The 18,716-nt window shown below is 46.1% G+C and overlaps 1 protein-coding gene across 1 annotated transcript in view; it reads right to left on the bottom strand.

The window, feature by feature from the left end:
- Nucleotides 1-8,260, bottom strand: part of TSEN2 (tRNA splicing endonuclease subunit 2) — a 71,951-nt gene extending 63,691 nt beyond the window's left edge. The window contains exon 1 of the mRNA XM_040359319.1: nucleotides 8,141-8,260. The gene's annotated coding sequence lies outside the window, so the exon portion shown is untranslated. The remainder of the gene's footprint in view (nucleotides 1-8,140) is intronic.
- Between the last annotated feature and the right edge of the window lie 10,456 nt (nucleotides 8,261-18,716).

Raw genomic sequence — 18,716 nt, forward strand, 5'->3', positions numbered from 1 at the left:
TATCAATACCTCTTTAGCTATGTCGTTTTTACAGGTTAATCTCCCTTGCAGCAATTCTGAGTGTGGCGCGGGGGTTAAAATTTCAGTACCATTAGTGGTAACCCCGAGTCACACTCGAGATTGCATTGCAGGATCCTGGTGCAGGTTAGAAGGGATCACCGCTCCAGGTGGGTCACTATGTGGAGATGGACTGACTCAGGATACCGTGGGTGCTGGCGATGCACTGACCATGCATAAGATACAAAGAAAGAGGATGGATAGCCGCACTCCAATGACCAAACGGTTGTCTTTTATTCAAAAAAACACAGCAAGTACGTCACTTCACAAGGTGCAACAAAGGAACAGGTAGATAGCCGACGCGTTTCGCACTAAGCTAGTGCTTAATCATGGCTAGTGTCACTAGCCATGATTAAGCACTAGCTTAGTGCGAAACGCGTCTGATGCTTCTGGCTCCTCCTGCCTCCAGAGTGCCTCAATAGCAAGCTGCAAAGTATAGTATAGAGCGCCCGCTATAGTAAGGTAAAAAAAAAAAATTCTGCCTTTAGAACCACTCACTTCCTGCCCAGGACTACATGTCCCATGAGGCATTGCTCCTCACACTTTCACATTCACAAATTCTCAGGCACTTAGTGACATGTATGGATGGTGTACTGAACTGTACGTGTGCTGCACTGTATTTCCTGATATGTAAACAAATAATGCATTCTGTATGCAGGCCAACTAATCAACTGGCCGATTAATCGATTATGAAAATAGTTGACAACTATTTTCATAATCAATTAGTTGTTTCGGCCCTAGATGCCATTAAAGTTCATGTGCGTGTAAAGGCAGGTGTCCCAATACTTTTTACAATAAAGTGTATTTAGTTAAAATGCAGATTTGTCGTTAATCCTCGAGGAGCTGAATATGACCTGGACGGTCCAAACCCAAATGGGGAGGCTTGTCCCTATCCTTTCTCTACTCATCTGGAACCACTCCCTGCCGCTAATCACTGTCTCTTTCAGATGGGGGGCCTGATCCTACACTACCCACACACAAAATACGTGCCATGCTGGGACCCAGGATCTAAAAGAGACTCTGCCTGACTCAAAATGGCTGCCATATGTGGTGGCAGCTTCCATGTACATGGGTTGTACAGATCAGGGTGCTATTCTACGGTAATTGCAGCTACATTAACGTTGTTGTAAACCGATATGCAAAAAAAAAAAAAAACAACACACACAAACCTTTTTGCAAGTTGAGGGCATGATGTGCTAGCATGCATCCCAAACTAGCAAACAAAGCCCTCCAGCGGCACGCTGTCACCACCGACAGGGCTTTTATCTTCACTTGGTCTTCCTTTTGGGTTTGTGGGCTCCGACGGTTTGAACGGTCGAGCCGTAATGACATCACTCTTGTGCACAGGAGTCACGGCAGCAGCGTAGAGCCCTGAAGGGACAGCATGACTATGCCCTCTCTTTAGAGGGCATGTGCCATTGAGGTCACCGGCTGCAGACACAGTAAATATCTCCTGAACAGTGCACGCTTAGGAGATATTCTTTGTAAGCTTTATTATAAGCTTACCTGTTGGTACCAGTGGTCTTTACTACTGTTTTAATAGCAGCCATTTATGCGCAGCACAGTGATGATTTATTTGCGACTTTTACAAGGTGACATCAAGGCTTCATATCACAAGTGCAAATAACATGATTGCAATCTCATAGGTGACACTCTAAGTTATCACATAAATCAGTGGTCTTAAAGCGGTGGTTTACCCTTAGAGGGCATTTTTTAGCCTTAGATTCCTGCTCGTTTTTACTAGGGGAATCGGCTATTTGTTTTAAAATATGAGCATTACTTACCTGTTTACGAGACGCATCCTCTCCGTCGCTTCCGGGTATGGGCTGCGGGAATGGGCGTTCCTTCTTGATTGACAGTCTTCCGAGAGGCTTCCGACGGTCGCATCCATCGCGTCACGATTTTCCGAAAGAAGCCGAACGTCGGTGCGCAGGCGCAGTATAGAACCGCACCGACGTTCGGCTTCTTTCGGCTACGAGTGACGCGATGGATGCGACCGTCGGAAGCCTTCCGGAAGACTGTCAATCAAGAAGGAACGCCCGCTCCCGAAGACCCATACCCGGAAGCGACGGAAGAAGATGCAGCTCGAAAACGGGTAAGTACGGATCATATTTTAATACAAATAGCCGATTCCCCTAGACCGAACGAGCAGGAATCTAAGGGGGAAAAAAAAAAAAAAAATGGTTGAACTCCCGCTTTAAAGCAGAGGTCCACAGAAAAAGTGAACCTCCGCTTTTTGGAACCCTCCCCCTCCCCCCCCCCCTTCAGTGTCACATTTGGCACCTTTCAGGGAGGGAGGGTGCATATACCTGTACAATACAGGTATTTTAGACTCCCACGGGAGTCATGCCCCTTCTCATCCCCTCCCCAGTTGTCTTCTGGGAAACACACTGGTCCCAGAAGACAGCGAGGACCAATCGGTGGACCTCCGCTCTAATACTGCGGCCTGGGAGCCAGATGTGGACCTTTGCTTACCTTTATCTGGCCTTTGGAGTAATGTTACCCCCACCGACACCAACGATGGGGCACTGCCCCCCCCCCCCCACCGACCCCAACCCATTTACACAGATGGGGCAACAAATAGTTGGGACGGGGCTATTTAGCACAGTGTAGCATCTCCTCTTCTTTTACCAATACTTTATAAACATCTGGGGACTAAGGAGACCAGTTGCTGGAGTTTTGGGATGGGAAAGTTGTCCCATTCTTGCCTGATATAGGATTCTAACTGCTCAATAGACCTGGCTCTTCTTTGACATATTTTGAATTTCACGGTGTGCCAATCTTTTTCAATTGGTGAAAGGTCTGGACTGCAGGCAGGTCAGTTAACCACCTGGACTCTACTACAAAGCCATTCTGTTGTCATAGATGCAGTATGCGGTTTAGTATTGCTCTGCTGAGATCTGAAAGGCCTTTCCAGAAACAGAAGCGATCTGGATGGAAGCATATGCTGCTCTAAAACCTGGATAGAGATTAGAGAATTATATATATATATATATATATATATATATATATATATATATATATATACATACACACACATATACATACACACACACGGGGCTCAAAATTTCAAGTCTTGAGCCACTAGCCAGGCCTCAAGGGTTACTCGCCACCAGTTTCCCCACCCAACCCCTACAATGCCCTACCCCTAATTCTGCCACTAATCACACCCCCATAAATTATCTCCTGAAATGACACTTAAATGTTTTATGCAGAATTAAGTTACAAAAAAAAATATTAACAACTTTATCAGTTCCCCTCAGTACAGCCTCACCTGTGCCCATCAATGCAGCCTCACCTGTGCCCACCATGGCAGCCTCACCTGTGCCCACCATGGCAGCCTCACCTGTGCCCCCATTGGTGGCCAGATTATGACAGGAGAAAGAGGACAGCTGCGGGATCACCGAGCGGTATAGCCCACTGTAACAGCTTACATTGAACTTTCCTCCGCTCTGTTCCCTCTCACACACAGTCCCGCCTCCTAACCCGCGCCTGTAATAGACAGAATGCGGGTCCAAAGCTGGGATGCGTTCTGTCATACAGGCGGGGGGTTAGGAGGAGGCGGGGCTGTGTGTGAGAACGAGCAGAGCAGAGAAAATTTCAATGTAATGCCATTACAGCGGGCTATACCACTCAGTGATACAGCGGCTCTCCTCCACGGGCGATCGCTGGGAGAACAGCTCCCAATCAAAAACAGAAGCCGGCGGTGCTCGCCCCCCCCTCTCCCAGGCAGCCCAGCTCCTCGCCAGACCTCATTTTGCACTTTGAAAAATGCGAATGGAAAATTTGAGGTCTGTATATGTATATATAAATATATATATATATATATTTCAGCATTGATGGTGCCTTTCCAGATGTGCAAGATGTCCATTCCATGCGCACTAATGCTCCCCCATACCATCAGAGATGCGGCACTTTCTGTTTTTGCCAACCTAAACGTGATGAATCAGAGGTTTGCTAATGTAAATGGACAGTGGAGTCCGTTTACATCTGGCCACCCATAGCGTGGTTATGGGCCGGCTGGACACAAACTGAACATGCCCTGATGTCAAAAAATTGCCATCCATGCTGTTGATCGGAGGATCCCCTGTTGATCGGAGCAGACTCTGTTAACCACTTTAGCTCTGGAAGGTTTTACCCCCTTCATGACCAGGGCATTTTTTTTTGTTATTCAGCACTGCGCTACATTAACTGGTAATTGTATTGCATGGTCATGCAATACTGCAACCAATCAAAATTTCTTTCATTTTGTGCACACAAATAGAGCTGTCTTTTGGTGGTATTTTATATATATATATATATATATATATATATATATATACACACACACAATTTTTGAAAAAGATAAAAACAACATTTTTGATTTTCTGCTATAAAACATATCCAGTAAAAAAAAAAAACGAATTTTACACATTTTGGCAAAAATATTCTGCTACATGTCTTTGGTATAAAAAAAAATATCCCAACCACTAACTTACTGCCCACCGTCAAATGACAGTAGGAGAATAAGCCTCTTTTTCTGGGAGGACGTCATATGAAGCCCTCGCCTTCCCGAGCCACCAAGGGGCGCGCGCACCCGCCACTGGGGACCCGATGTGCGTGCCAGGCGGCCGTAATGTCTGCACCCGCGATTGCCCTGTAACTGAGCAGGACCGTGGATCTGTGTGTGTAAACACAGAGATCCAGGTCCTGTCAGGGAGAAGAGACCGATGGTGTGTCCCTTGTACATAGGGACACAGATCCGTCCCCTCCACCAGTCAGTCCCCTCACAGTTAGAATCACTCACTAGGGTACACATTTAACCCCTTCCTCGCCCCCTAGTGTTAACCCCTTCCCTGTCAGTCACATTTACACAGTGATCAGTGCATATTCCTAGCACTGTTCGCTGTATAAATGTGAATGGTTCCAAAATAGTGTCAAAAGTGTCCGAAGAGTCTGCCACAATATCGCAGTCACGATAAAAATCACTAATCGCCGCCATTACTACAAAAAAAAAAAAATGCTATAAATCTATCCCCTATTTTGCAGCCACTATAACTTTTGCGCAAACCAATCAATATACGCTTATTGCAATTTTTTTTTACCAAAAATATGTAGAATACATATCGGCCAAAACGGAGGAAAATAGGATTTTTGTACTCACCGTAAAATCCATTTCTCTCTCATGGACGAACACAGCAGCCTTTGACCTTAGGAAGCGGATATAACCCTAAGGTCAAAGGCTGCTGTGTCCGTCCATGAACGGAAGAGAAAATGTTTATATATTTTGGGGGATATTTATTATAGCAAAAAGTAAAAAAAAAAATATTTATTTTTCAAAATTGACGCTCTTCTTTTGTTTATGGCGCAAAAAATAAAAAGCAGAGGTGATCAAATACCACCAAAAGAAAGCTCTATTTGTGGGGGAAAAGGGATTAAAATTTCATTTGGGTACAGTGTTGCATGACCGCGCAATTTTCATTGAAAGTGCGACAGCGCTGAAAAATGGCCTGGGCAGGAAGGGGGTGAAAGTGCCCAGTATTGAGGTGGTTAGATGGTTTACGTGAAAGTTGTAGCATCTACAAGCTATGGTATATATTGGATTTTCTTTTTTACGACTACTAATGATGGTGATCAGTGACTTAGAAATGGGACTGTGATAGTGAAGGGGCAATTTGACACTAACTGATGTTCACATGCGTGTATATTTGTACGCGCAGTCCTGACCCGTACAGAAACCACACGCATTTGATGTCTTTAATTCTTAACCACTTCCCTACTGGCACATTGTAAAATGACACCGGAAGGAACCCTCTCTCTCATATGACGTCCTGTGTTCCCGGCGATCAAGGGCGCGTGCGCGGCAACGCTCGTGACCCGGCGCGGGTGCCCGGCGGCCGCGATTGTCCGTAATCATGGCAGGAGTGTGGATCTGTGTGTGTAAACACACAGATCCACCTCCTGTCAGCGGTGAGGAGACCAATGTGTGTTCCCAGTACAGAGGAACACACATCGGTCTCCTCCCCTTGAGAGTCCCCTCCCCCCTACAGTTAGAACACACCTTAGGGAATATATTAACCCCTTCAGCGCCCCCTAGTGGTTAACCCCTTCCCTGCCAGTCACATTTACACAGTAATCAATGCATATTTATAGCACTAATCGCTGTATAAATGTGAATGGTCCCAAAAACGTGTCAAAAGTGTCCGATGTGTTCGCCGCAATGTCACGGTCACAGTAAAAAAACGCAAATCGTCGCCAATACTAGTAAAAAAAAATAATAAAATAAAAATGCCATAAATCTATGACCTATTTTGTAGACGCTAGAACTTTTGCGCAAACCAATCAATATACTATTATTGCGATTTTTTTTACCAAAAATATGTAGAAGAATACGTATCGGCCTAAACTGAAGAAAAAAAATGTTTTTTTTTTTTTAAAAAAATTGTGATATTTATTAACCACTAGCTGACGGCCGTACGACTTTGTACGGCCGCAGCGCGGCTCCCAATCTCTAACAGGCCTTCTTTTTACGGCCGTCCCTTTGCTCGTCCCTTGGACACAGCCAATCACAGATCGCCGTGAACGGCCAATCGGAGTGGCCGTTTCCTAGGCGATCTGTGCGGCCAATGAGAGATGATCTCATATGTTTACATATGAGATCATTTCTCATTCCCGGCTCTCGCAGACAGCGGTGCTGTCAGGGGAGAGAGGAGACGGATCTGTGTCTCTTGTACATAGAGACACAGATCGGTCACCCCCCCAGTCACCCCCCTTCCCCCACAGTTAGAACACTATTCAGGGAATACATTTAACCCCTTCCTCACCCCCTAGTGTTAACCCCTTCCCTGCCAGTCACATTTATACAGTAATTAGTGCATATTTATAGCACTGATTGCAGTAGAAATGTGAATGGCGCCAAAAATGTGTCAAAAGTGTCCGATGTGTCCGCCATAATGTCGCAGTCGCAATAAAAATCGCAGATCGCCGCCATTACTAGTAAAAAAAAAAATAATAAAAAAAAAAATTCTATCCCTTATTTTGTAGGCGCTATAACTTTTGCGCTAACCAGACGCTTATTGCGATTTTTTTTTTTTACTAAAAATATGTAGAATACGTATCGGCCTAGACTGAGGATAAAAAAAAAAAAACGTAAAAAAAAAAATTGAGCTATTTATTATGGCAAGTAAAATTTTTTTATTTTTTTTCAAAATTGTCGCTCTATTTTTGTTTATAGCGCAAAAAAGTAAAAACCGCAGAGGTGATCAAATACCACCAAAAGAAAGCTCTATTTGTGGGGAAAAAAGGACGTTAATTTTGTTTGGGAGCCACGTCGCATGACTGCGCAATTGTCAGTTAAAGCGACGCAGTGCCGAATCGCAAAAAGTCCTCTGGTCAGGAAGGGGGTTTAAGTGCCCAGTAAGGAAGTGGTTAAATAAAAAATATTGTTTTTTTTTTTTAAATTGTCGCTCTTCTTTTGTTTATAGCGCAAAAAATAAAAACCGCAGATGATCAAATACCAAACGAAAGCTCTATTTGTGGGGGGGGGGGGGGGTCGGACATAAAGATTTTGTTTGGGTACAGTGTTGCATGACCGTGCAATTGTCATTCAAAGTGCAACAGCGCTGAAAACTAAAAATTGGTCTGGGCAGGGAGGGGGTGAAAATGCCCTGTATGGAAGGGGTTAATGGCGCACTTATGCACTTTTCACATATGCAAAACTGCATGGAGCTGCAGCATGCGATTCTGTGCGGTGTGTTTTTGGGGACGACTTCTATTCCTGCGTTTCTTGCGGGTCCAGCAACCCGTATCCACAGCACGTGTGTACAAATGTGCATATATGTGACCCCAGCCAGCCCTACAGACCCATGTGTGATGTACTGACCACAGGGCAGTGAGCTCTATGAGGCACACACATCCTGCATACAGAGGACAGAGGTGTACAGGGTCTCAGAGTCCTGTTCTTTGTGTTACAGACATAGTATAAGATTGTACACAGTGACACCCCACACAATGCTCGATATAACACTCCTCCCTCCCTCCATTCTATCTCCGCCATGAGAACTCCCTACCCAGCACAGAGCGGGTTAAAGCACAAAGCACTCACCCAACCAGCCGGTGTAACAGCAGATAGTGCTCCTCAAGAAAGCCTGGTCCTTCCTGAGCATGCGCGGACTCCTCATCATACAGGAAGTGATCAGGGCACAAAACCGAGCGCCGATATTCCGTCAGATTAGGCGACCTGTCAAAATTGGTAACGGCAGTGATATTTTTATCGCCGCCATCTTGCTACACCCGCACTACTCCACAGTAACGATACACGGAGAAGGGGTAAGTGGACATCTTGTTACACCCACCGAAGTTTTGCATTAGTATTACACAGTTATTTTTAACAGTAAATGGAGTATATATATATATATATGGTGAAATATAATACAGTATTTAGAAATCCCTCGGGCTGTTTAGATGTTGAATTTTAAAAGCAGCTGAAAACCTGCTAATCTGACAGGTTTTCTAATCTGACACAACAGCGCTGCTTTTATAATTCAACATGTAAACAGTCCGAGGGATTTCTAAATACTGTATTTCACCATATAAACTCAGTTGCCTGTTAAAGATAACTGTGTAATGCAAAACTCTGGTGTGTGTATGTAACAAGATGTCCGCTTGCCCCCTTCTCCATGTATCCTTACTGTGGACGAGTGCGGGGTGTAGCAAGATGGCGGCAATGAACATCACTTCCATTACCAATTCTGGTGGGTCGCCTAATCTGGCGGAACACAGATGTTTCATCAGATTAGGTGACCTGTCAGAATTGGTAACGGAAGTGCCGTTCCGTCTCCGCCATCTTGCTACACCCCGCACTCCTCCACAGTAACGATACACAGAGAAGGGGGAAAGCGGACATCTTGTTACCATAGCTCCCAACTGTCCTTGATTTTAAGGGAATGTGCCTGATTTAGAGAAATGTCCCTCTGTCCCTAATTCCTTCTCATGTGTCCCTCATTTTGGTCTGATCTATATAGATTAGGGTTGTCCCGATACCACTTTTTTAGGACCGAGTACAAGTACCGATACTTTTTTTCAAGTAGTCGCCGATACCGAATACCGATACTTTTTTTTTTTTGTCCCCAAATGCAGCCATGTCCCCCACATATGCAGCCATGTCCCCCACATATGCAGCCATGTCCCTCTAGCCATGTCCCTCACATATGCAGCCATGTCCCTCTAGCCATGTCCCTCACATATGCAGCCATGTCCCTCTAGCTATGTCCCTCACATATGCAGCAATGTCCCTCTAGCCATGTCCCTCACATATGCAGCAATGTCCCTCTAGCCATGTCCCTCACATATGCAGCAATGTCCCTCTAGCCATGTCCCTCACATATGCAGCAATGTCCCTCTAGCCATGTCCCTCACATATGCAGCAATGTCCCTCTAGCCATGTCCCTCACATATGCAGCCATGTCCCTCTAGCCATGTCCCTCACATATGCAGCCATGTCCCTCACATATGCAGCAATGTCCCTCTAGCCATGTCCCTCACATATGCAGCAATGTCCCTCTAGCCATGTCCCTCGATGCGGAGGCGCGATGCGGCGGCAGCGGCGGGGGGGGGAAAGGGGGGGGAAAGTATTCTATTTAGGTATCGGGGGTATTTGCGCGAGTACGAGTACTCCCGCAAATACTCGGTATCGGTCCCGATACCGATACTGGTATCGGTATCTGGACAACCCTAATATAGATGTATATAAAATGTTCTTTTTATGTAGCTAAAGGTGTTTTCCAGCGCTAAACCGTTCATCTGATTTCTAAATTGCTGCATTTGTAAATTCCAAAAACCAATATAAAGGAATAATAGTGGTTAAAAAAAGCACTTGTGGGTTGAACCAATCTTTTATTTTTTTATACAATTCTCCTTTAAGGGGGCGTGACAAGGGGTGTGTCCTATGCCTGCATACTTTCGCTGTTGGTGTCCCTCATTCCCATCTCAAAAAGTTGGGAGGTATGCTGTTACACCCACCAGAGTTTTGCATTTTACACTTATTTATAACAGTAAAGCGAGTTTATATAGTGAAATACAGAGTTTAGAACTCCATGTGACAGTTTAGATGTTGAATTTTAAAAGCAACAAACGTCTGTGAGATTAGCAAAGCTGTGAGATCAGCAGGCTTGCCGCTGCTTTTAAGATTCAACATCTAACCAGTCGGACGGCGTTCTAAGGCCCCTTTCACACTGGGGCGTTTTTCGAGCGTTATTCGAGCGAAGCCTCATCTGCAATCCCAATGTGCTGGTAAAGCACCGCTAAGACCCTAACGTTTTAGGGCATTTTGTGTGAAAGGGTAAGGCGTTTTTACAGCGCTTTCAATTCATTTCAATAGAGAGGGGCGTTTTTGGAGCGTTTTTTTCTGCGCCCAAAAGCTGCTCCAAAGATGCTGCTTGCAGGACTTTTCTCAACGCCCCACCAGTGCAACGCCTCAGTGTGAAAGGGTAAGGCGTTTTTACAGCGCTTTCAATTCATTTCCATGGAGAGGGGCATTTTTGGAGCGTTTTTTCCAGCGCCCAAAAGCTGCTCCAACGATGCTGCTTGCAGGACTTAGGGTGAAAGGGTCCATTGAGATGCATGGAGAGCATTTTATGAGTATTTTAATAGCGATATTTTTAATGCTAAAACGCTGTAAAAACGCTTCAGTGTGAAAGGGGTCTTAGTACTGTATTTCACGATATAAGCTCACGTTACTGTTAAAAATAACTGTAAAATGCAAAACTCCGCTGGGTGTAACAAGATGTCCGCTTGCCCCCTTCTCAGTGTATCCTTACTGAGTTTATATAGTGAAATACAGTACTTAGAACTCTGTGTGAATGTTTGGGTCGCCTAATCTGATGAAACACTGAGCGCCAGGCTGAAGAAGCAGGAAACCAGTTAACCCTATGATAGGGTGACCAGACATCCCCAGTTTCAGGGGACAGTCCCCTGATTGACACTGTCCCCGGATCAAGTCTGTCCCTGGTTTTGTCCCCAGATTGGATTTAATAGGGGGCAGGGGCAATTTCAAAGAAAGTCAGTGCAGAATTAAAATTCCCTGGATCAACTTTACCTATAAATATTAGTACCCAGTTATATTATGTACATTTAGGAAAGAATCCAGGTCTTTTTTTTAAAAGCAATCTACAGAACTGGCCAGAACCACCTCTTCCGGGAATCTATTCCACATTTGCACAGCTCTTACTGTGAAGAAGCCTTTCCATATTTGAAGGTTAAATCTTTTTTCCTCCAGACATAAAGGGGGTAATCCACAAAAGGGATACGCCGGCGTATCTACTGATACGCCGTCGTATCCCTGTTTCTATCTATGGAACTGATCCACAGAATCAGTTTACCATAGATAGGCAGAAGATCCGACATGTGTAATTGAATTACACTGTCGGATCTTAAGGATGCAATTCTAGGCCGGCCGCTAGGTGGCGAGGCCATTGCGGCCGGCCTAGAATATGCAAATGAACACTTACGGCGATCCACGAACGTTCCGACGGGCCCGTCGCGCTAAATCTACATCGTTTATGTCGAGTTACGCCGCGTAAAAATAGGGCTGAGTCCTATTTGACTAAGCCCTATTAAGTATGGCCGTCGTTCCCGCGTCGAAATTTTAAACTCTACGTCGTTTGCGTAAGACGTTCGTGAATGGCGCTGGACGCCATTTACGTTAACGTCTAAGCAAATGATGTCGGAGCGACGTCAGTTAGCGCAATGCACGTCGGGTAAGTTACCCGACAGAGCATGCGTAGTACGTCCGGCGCGGGAGCGCGCCTAATTTAAATGGGACTCGCCCCATTAGATTCGGCACGCCTTGCGCCGGACGGATTTAAGTTACACCGCCGCAAAGTTCCAGGTAAGTGTGTTGTGGATCGATACCTAACTTAGGAAATTTGCGGCAGTGTAACTTAAATCACTTAAGTTACATGGCGCTGCGGGGCTGTGGATTTGGCCCAAAGAGTGGCCCCCTTGTACTCTGTGATGACATGAAAGTGAATAACGCAACACTGAGTTTACTATATGGACCACTTTATACACTATATTATAAACAAGAAAAAGTCAGCGCTAAGGAAAGGACTTTTAGACTGCTAGCAATAAAAAGGCCAATACACTACACTCTTGAAACAAACAAATAATAAGTTCAGCGCCAAAATGCGGTATGAAAAAAAAATGCAAAATCATAAATCTGTCACCCAAAAAATAAATAGAAAGAAGTAAATATATACATTCATATGAGTAATCACATACATATCTTATACGTGATGAAATGCATCCAAGAGTTCCAATCTTGGAACCCGAAAGTGCAATAAATCCAAACATAAATAAATAAAAATTTCCAACAGTTCATCCAAATATGTGTATTTTGAATCCTCTACCACTTAGCGTCTGTATATTAAACGTGAGTCTCCTGAATGTGAAAGCACACCTCCACCAACATGCACTGACCACACATTCAGCTGCCTAGGAATTTAGCACACATCGCTCAAAACAGTGGCCCAGATTCAGTAAGCAATTGCGCCTGCGTAACCATAGTTACGCAGCGCAATTGCTGACTTGCGCCGGTGTAACGAGTTCTCCTGATTCAGAGAACTCGTTACGCCGACTGCAGCCTAAAATCTGCGAGGCATAAGGCTCTTATGCCACGCAGATTTTAGGCTGCATTCTTGCGATGACCGCTAGGGGGCGTTCTCATTGTGGTCAGCGTATAGTATGCAAATTGCATACTTACGCCGATTCACAATGTTGCGCGCCCCCTGCGTACGCAAGTTACGTCGTTTCCGTACGGCGTGTTTAGCGTGAGGCTGCCCCTTCTAATAGCAGGGGCAGCCAATGCTAAACTATACCCGGCGTTCCCGTGTCGCGACGTTCGAATTTTACGTCGTTTGCGTAAGTGAATCGTGAATGTCGCTGGACGCCATTCACGTTCACTTTGAAGCAAATGACGTCCTTGCGACGTCATTTGCCGCAATGCACGTCGGGAAAGTTTCCCGACGGGAGCATGCGCTCTACGCTCGGCGCGGGAGTGCGCCTAATTTAAAGGATTCCCGCCCCCGGCGGGATCATTTACATTGCGTGCGCTTACGCCGGGCAATTTTGCCGGCACGCCCTTGCAATTTACGGAGCTACTGCTCCGTGAATCGAGGGCAGCGCAAAATATTTGCGGGGGCGCAGGGCAAAATCGTTGCCCTGCGCCTCCGCAAATAGAGCGCAATTCTTTCTGAATCCGGGCCCGTGTTATGGCCACATTTTTTCTTTTAAAGCTCCAAATATGTACATAAGAAGCTTTGCAATCTTCTCCACTAGAGTGCACCAGATGACCAAAGTTGTTTGTCTAGGGAGGAAATTGTTCAACACACGGAGCCACAGGAGTGAATTATAGTGTAGTATTATTATATTAAGATTCTCGTGTATAAAATAACATGGTCATGAGCTGTAAATGGCATCCCTAGCATAAGGTAACCAGATTTTTAAAATGAAATCCGGGAAAAAATTTTTTTTTGCTAGTAATGGCGGCAAACAGCGACACTCTGCCCGCTGCTGCCCGCCTCACAGCCTGTCAAGTCTTAGGCCCCTTTTCACACTAAGGAGTTTTTCAGGCGTTTTAGCGCTAAAAATAGTGCCTAAATAACGCCTGAAAAAATTCTGCCCTGCAGTCTTCAATGTGAAAGCCCGAAGGCTTTCACACTGAAGGCTTTCACACTGAAGCATGCGCTAGCAGAACAGCTCCAATAGTCATGCTAGCCCCATCTTTGTAGCCGGTGTTTACCACTCCTTTACTGCTGCTGCCCATTGAAATCAATGGGACAACACGGCTATACCTGTAGCAGCGGTTTGCGGGTGGTTTTAACACTTTCTCGGCCGGGGGTTAAAACCGCACCGCTAGCGGCCGAATATCGCAGCAAAAACGATGGTATATCAGCGCTAAAAATAGCGCCGCTATACCGCCAGTGCACCTCCCACGCACAGTGTGAAAGGGGCCTTACTCTCCGGGCCCTGGCTACTACTGGGAAGATCACTCCACCAGCGAAAGCAGGGAGATAAGCAGGCAGACAGCTGCCCGGGACTTGAATGGGCATGCCCCCGAAACTGAAGAAATATTCAGGGCACAGATAATGGAAACAAATACACCCCCCTAAGCTAGTAGGAATAGCGGGGCGGGGTGTGTTTGGATCCAGCACCTGTTTAAATCCGATCTGGCAAAAAAAACAGGGACAGACTTGGTCCGGGGACATTGTCCTCAATCCGGGGACTGTCCCCTGAAACTGGGGATGTCTGGTCACCCTGCCCTAGCAGTGTTGCCAACCGTCAGTATTTTTACTGGCAGCCAGTAAAAAATTGTCACTTTTCTTCTGCCAGTAAATGCCAGTAAAGCCTCATACACACAACTGTTTTTCCCGGCAGGAAAACTGTCAGGAGAGCATTTGACTGGGAATCCCGGCCATGTGTATGCTCCCTAGCAGTTTTCCCATCAGGATCTAGAATCACGATGGGAACCCTGTTCTCTATTTTCCCATCGGGATTCCCGGCAGAGTGTTTCCTGCCGAGAAAATCGGTAATCTGTATGCTTACCTGTCCCAGGTAAACCCGTGCATGCTCGATAAGAGTTTGACGCATGGTAGCATACAAGTTTAGTGTGGGGTGTAGCAAGATGGCGGCGACGGCATCTAATGTGACGAGCGCCGGTTCGTCGTAATCAATGATGTCACCGCGTTCTTGCTATTCAAAGGAACGGCAGTTCTTTTGAATGGCCGTCTGTATGCATGGCTTTGCAAGACAAGCTTGCCAGGAATCCCGTCGGTAAAACCAAAGTTTTTTTCCTGGCAGGATTCCCAGCCGTGTGTACAGGGCCAAAGAGGAAAAGGTTGCCAGTAAATAATATGGCTGCGACACTCAACTCGTAACAAATGCGACCCGCTTTGTCTCCGTCCATCTGCTTCAATCAAATGCTACTCTGTTCCTCATTGCGTGCCGTGATGCTTCTGATGAGCTACCTATGACTCACGCCCCCTCTATCTCCCTTCAACATGCGTCATCATGCTTGTGATGACCCGGAGTGACGTGCCGTGACAGACAACGGCCGCACAACGCATGCGTACGTGTTCATATAAAGTCTCAAGCAGCGTGTCTGCATGACATGGATGCAGCTGCTCTGTAGGCTCATACGAAAATGGGATTTCATGCCTTTTGTGAATTTGTGGAATGTGATGTACCACAGTGGCAGGTTTCAAAACACCAGTTCTTTAAAAGGAAGGCCATTCCGGCTCTCCACTGACATGTGGAAGGCAATGTTTTGGCCTTGTTGGACAGGGGGGTCAGTAGTAAGGTTCATATTACTGCTGACTCATGGTCCAGCAGGCTTGGGTAGGGACGTCATCTTTCCATCAAGGCACACTGGGTAACTCTGCTGGCAGCTGGGAAGGATGCAGGACAAGGTTCAGTGTTGTTGGAGCTTCAGCCAGGAATTGTTGTATGCAATAATGGCACCAACCTTCTCTCCGCCCTCCCACAGGGACCCTTGACCTATGTTCCATGTTTGGCACACGTCCTGAATTTGGTGGTCCAGTGGTTCTTGACCATACCCGGGCCTAGAAGATCTCCTGAGGCAGGCCAGAAAAATCTGTGGAAATTTCTGCCGGTCATACAATGCCAGTGCTTGGCTGGCTGACATTCAAAAGGAATACAACCTGCCCACCAACCACCTCATTTGCAACATGCCCACCAGGTGGAACTCAACCTTGGCAATGCTGCAGCAGCTGCACACACAGCAGAGAGACATCAATGAGTACCTGTGCAAGTATGGCACCAGGACAGGGTCAGGGGAGCTTGGCTTCTTTTTGTCATGCCAGTGGCTACTAATCAAGGATGAATGCACTGTCCTGTCACCAGTTGAGGAGGCCACAAGGATGGTGAGCAGCGACAATGCATGCATCAGTGACACTGTCCCTCTAGTCTTCCTACTGGAGCACATGCTTCATGGAATCATGGACAGGGCTCTTGAGTAACCCAGAGGACTCAGAATCTAATGCCTCTGCAAACTTACGCTGCATGTCCTCCCTGATTCTGTAAAGCCTGTGAAAAGACCCTAGGATTCCTGCTATCAAGGAGAGGGATCATTACTGTCTGGCAACTCTTCTTGATCCACGTTACAAGGGTAAAGTTGCAGAACTCATCCTGCCTTCACAGAGGGAGAAGAGGATGAAACATCTTCAGGAGGCCTTGAAGAAAGGTTTGTACAACGCATTTCCAGACCCTGGGAGGTTACCATTTTCTGGTGCTGGACAACTGCATTATGTGGTGCAGGAATATCTAGAAGCAAAAGCAGACTTGGAGACCTTTCCAACAGAGCATCCACTGGGTTACTGGGTCTTGAAGATGGACCACTGGCCAGAACTTGCTCAATATGCAATTGAGATACTGGGTTGTCCTGCATCCAGAGTGCTTTCTGAACGGACATTCAGTGCTGCTGGAGGGTTTGTAACGGATCAAAGAGTGCACCTGTCCACAGACTCTGTTTATAGGCTCACGTTCATAAAAATTAATCAGTCTTGGATCAGCATCTATCAAGCACCTGATGCTGATGTAACTGATTGAATTTGCTATGGATCTGGGATCCCTAGAAGACTGCCTATGCTGACTATCCTATTCCTCCTCAATCTTGATGATGCTAGCTTCCAACAATACTTTTGGTTTAGGGCACCACCACCACCACCCAAGTCCCAATTTGTCTGCCCCATTTAACAGGGGCATGTAATTAAAATTTTTGATACAATATTTTACAGCAGGGCCCATTCTGTGCCCAACAAGAGTATCTGTGAGGGGTTACAGTGTTGTGGCACCACCACCACAACCCAAGGCCAATTTTTCTGCCCCTGTTTAACAGGGGCATGTACAGTAATTACAATTTGTTATATAATATTTCAATGCAAGGCCCGTTCCTGCGCCCAACAAGAGTAACTGTGAGGGCTTACAGTGCTCTGAGACCAACAAAACCAAAGGCACAATTTTTCTAACCCTGTTAAACAGGGGAAGGTCAAATCCAATGGCGCCACCCTTGGGGCTGCTTTTGCTGATTCCGTGTTAGTAAAAGTTTGGTTAGAGCCGATTCGTGCTTCTCAGTCTCCGTGCTTTGCAGATTGTTTTCTCGGGTTCAGTTTGTACTTGTGGGTTCGTATCTGTCTTTCAGTGCAGTCAGGTCGTATCTGTTTTGCAGTGCGTTCCTGTCCGCTCGATTTCTGTTTTTCAGTTCGTTCTTTACAGGCCTTGCTGTACCTGGTTGCTTTCTGTTTTAAGTGTTCTACCATCATACAAGTGATGCAGAAGGTCTATATTAAGGTAAGTTGTCTCCTTTCACATCACAATCTATGTCTTTAATGTATGCTAATGTCTTGTATTTTTTGCATCATTCCCTAATTACCATGATTGTAATATGCTGTGAATGTCCCCTTTGTCCCCATGCATGTTGTAAGCTTTGAATGATCCACTTTTGGCCTACATGCATATTTCCCTTCACTAACCTGTCCAGCATGCTATCCTAGGCCCAAACACACCTAGCCTAGTTTGTTTCCAACTTGTTTTTTGTCTGCTCCATTGGAGTTCTGCCCCCCCCCTTAAAATGTTTAATGTCCCATCAGAGGGGTGAGGAGTCTGATAAGTGGGCCTATTTTAGTTTTGGCATGAAATTCTCACTACACTAATAAATGTTATACTGATGTTGGACAAGGATGTCTTTTGTATTGTGATTGCAATGTTTATGTGCCAAAGTACTAATTTTTATTTTTGTTTGACTCCACAGTTTCCTTCCACGCCACAGGAATGGCAGACTGTGGCTTCCCAATTGGCCCAGCGGTGGGACTTCTCTCACTGCGGAGGGGCAAGAGATGGAAAACACGTCCGCATAGTGCCGCCACCCCGTTCGGGGTCATACTATTTCAACTACAAAGGTTTTCATAGTATTGTGTTGATGGTAGTGGTGTCGCCACAGTACGAGTTTTTGTATGTGGACGTGGGGAAGAACGGCCGGATGTCCGACGGCGGAGTACTTGCCACGGGATGAAGACAATGTGGAGGGACTCCCTTTTGTGTTTGTCGCGGATGAAGCTTTCGGGCTTGGACCACACCTCATGAGGCCGTTTCCCAAAGGACACTCACCCCGGATGGGAGGGTTTTTAATTTCCGGCTGGCCAGAGCCCGGAGGGTTGTTGAGAATGCCTTTGGGATAATGGCCAGCCGGTCCCGCCTGTTCCAGACAGCCATACACATAGCGGAATATAAACTGAACACTGTTATTTTTACCTGCTGCATTTTTCATAATTATTAGCGCAGGCATTCAGAGACCTACCTTTCCAACATTGGGCCTGAGGCCAGACAATCATCTGAGAACCTGACTGGCCTGAACCCTGGACGTACTGGCTTGGCCCCCCGAACTGCTCGAGATGCCAGTGATAGATATGTTGAGTACTTCACGGGTAGGGGGGCGATTGCTATGCTAGACCATATTTCTTTGAAAAACACAACAAAAAAGACCGAGGCGCATGTCCCAGCTGGAGGAGGAGTGTCTGCAGGTCATTAGGGAGGCAGCTTTCAACATGAGGGCCCACCTTAACCATGTTGAGGGCTACAGCACCTACCTTGCTGACCAGCTTCAAAAA

Source organism: Rana temporaria, chromosome 7 (assembly GCF_905171775.1).
Source record: "Rana temporaria chromosome 7, aRanTem1.1, whole genome shotgun sequence".
Lineage (NCBI taxonomy): Eukaryota > Metazoa > Chordata > Amphibia > Anura > Ranidae > Rana > Rana temporaria.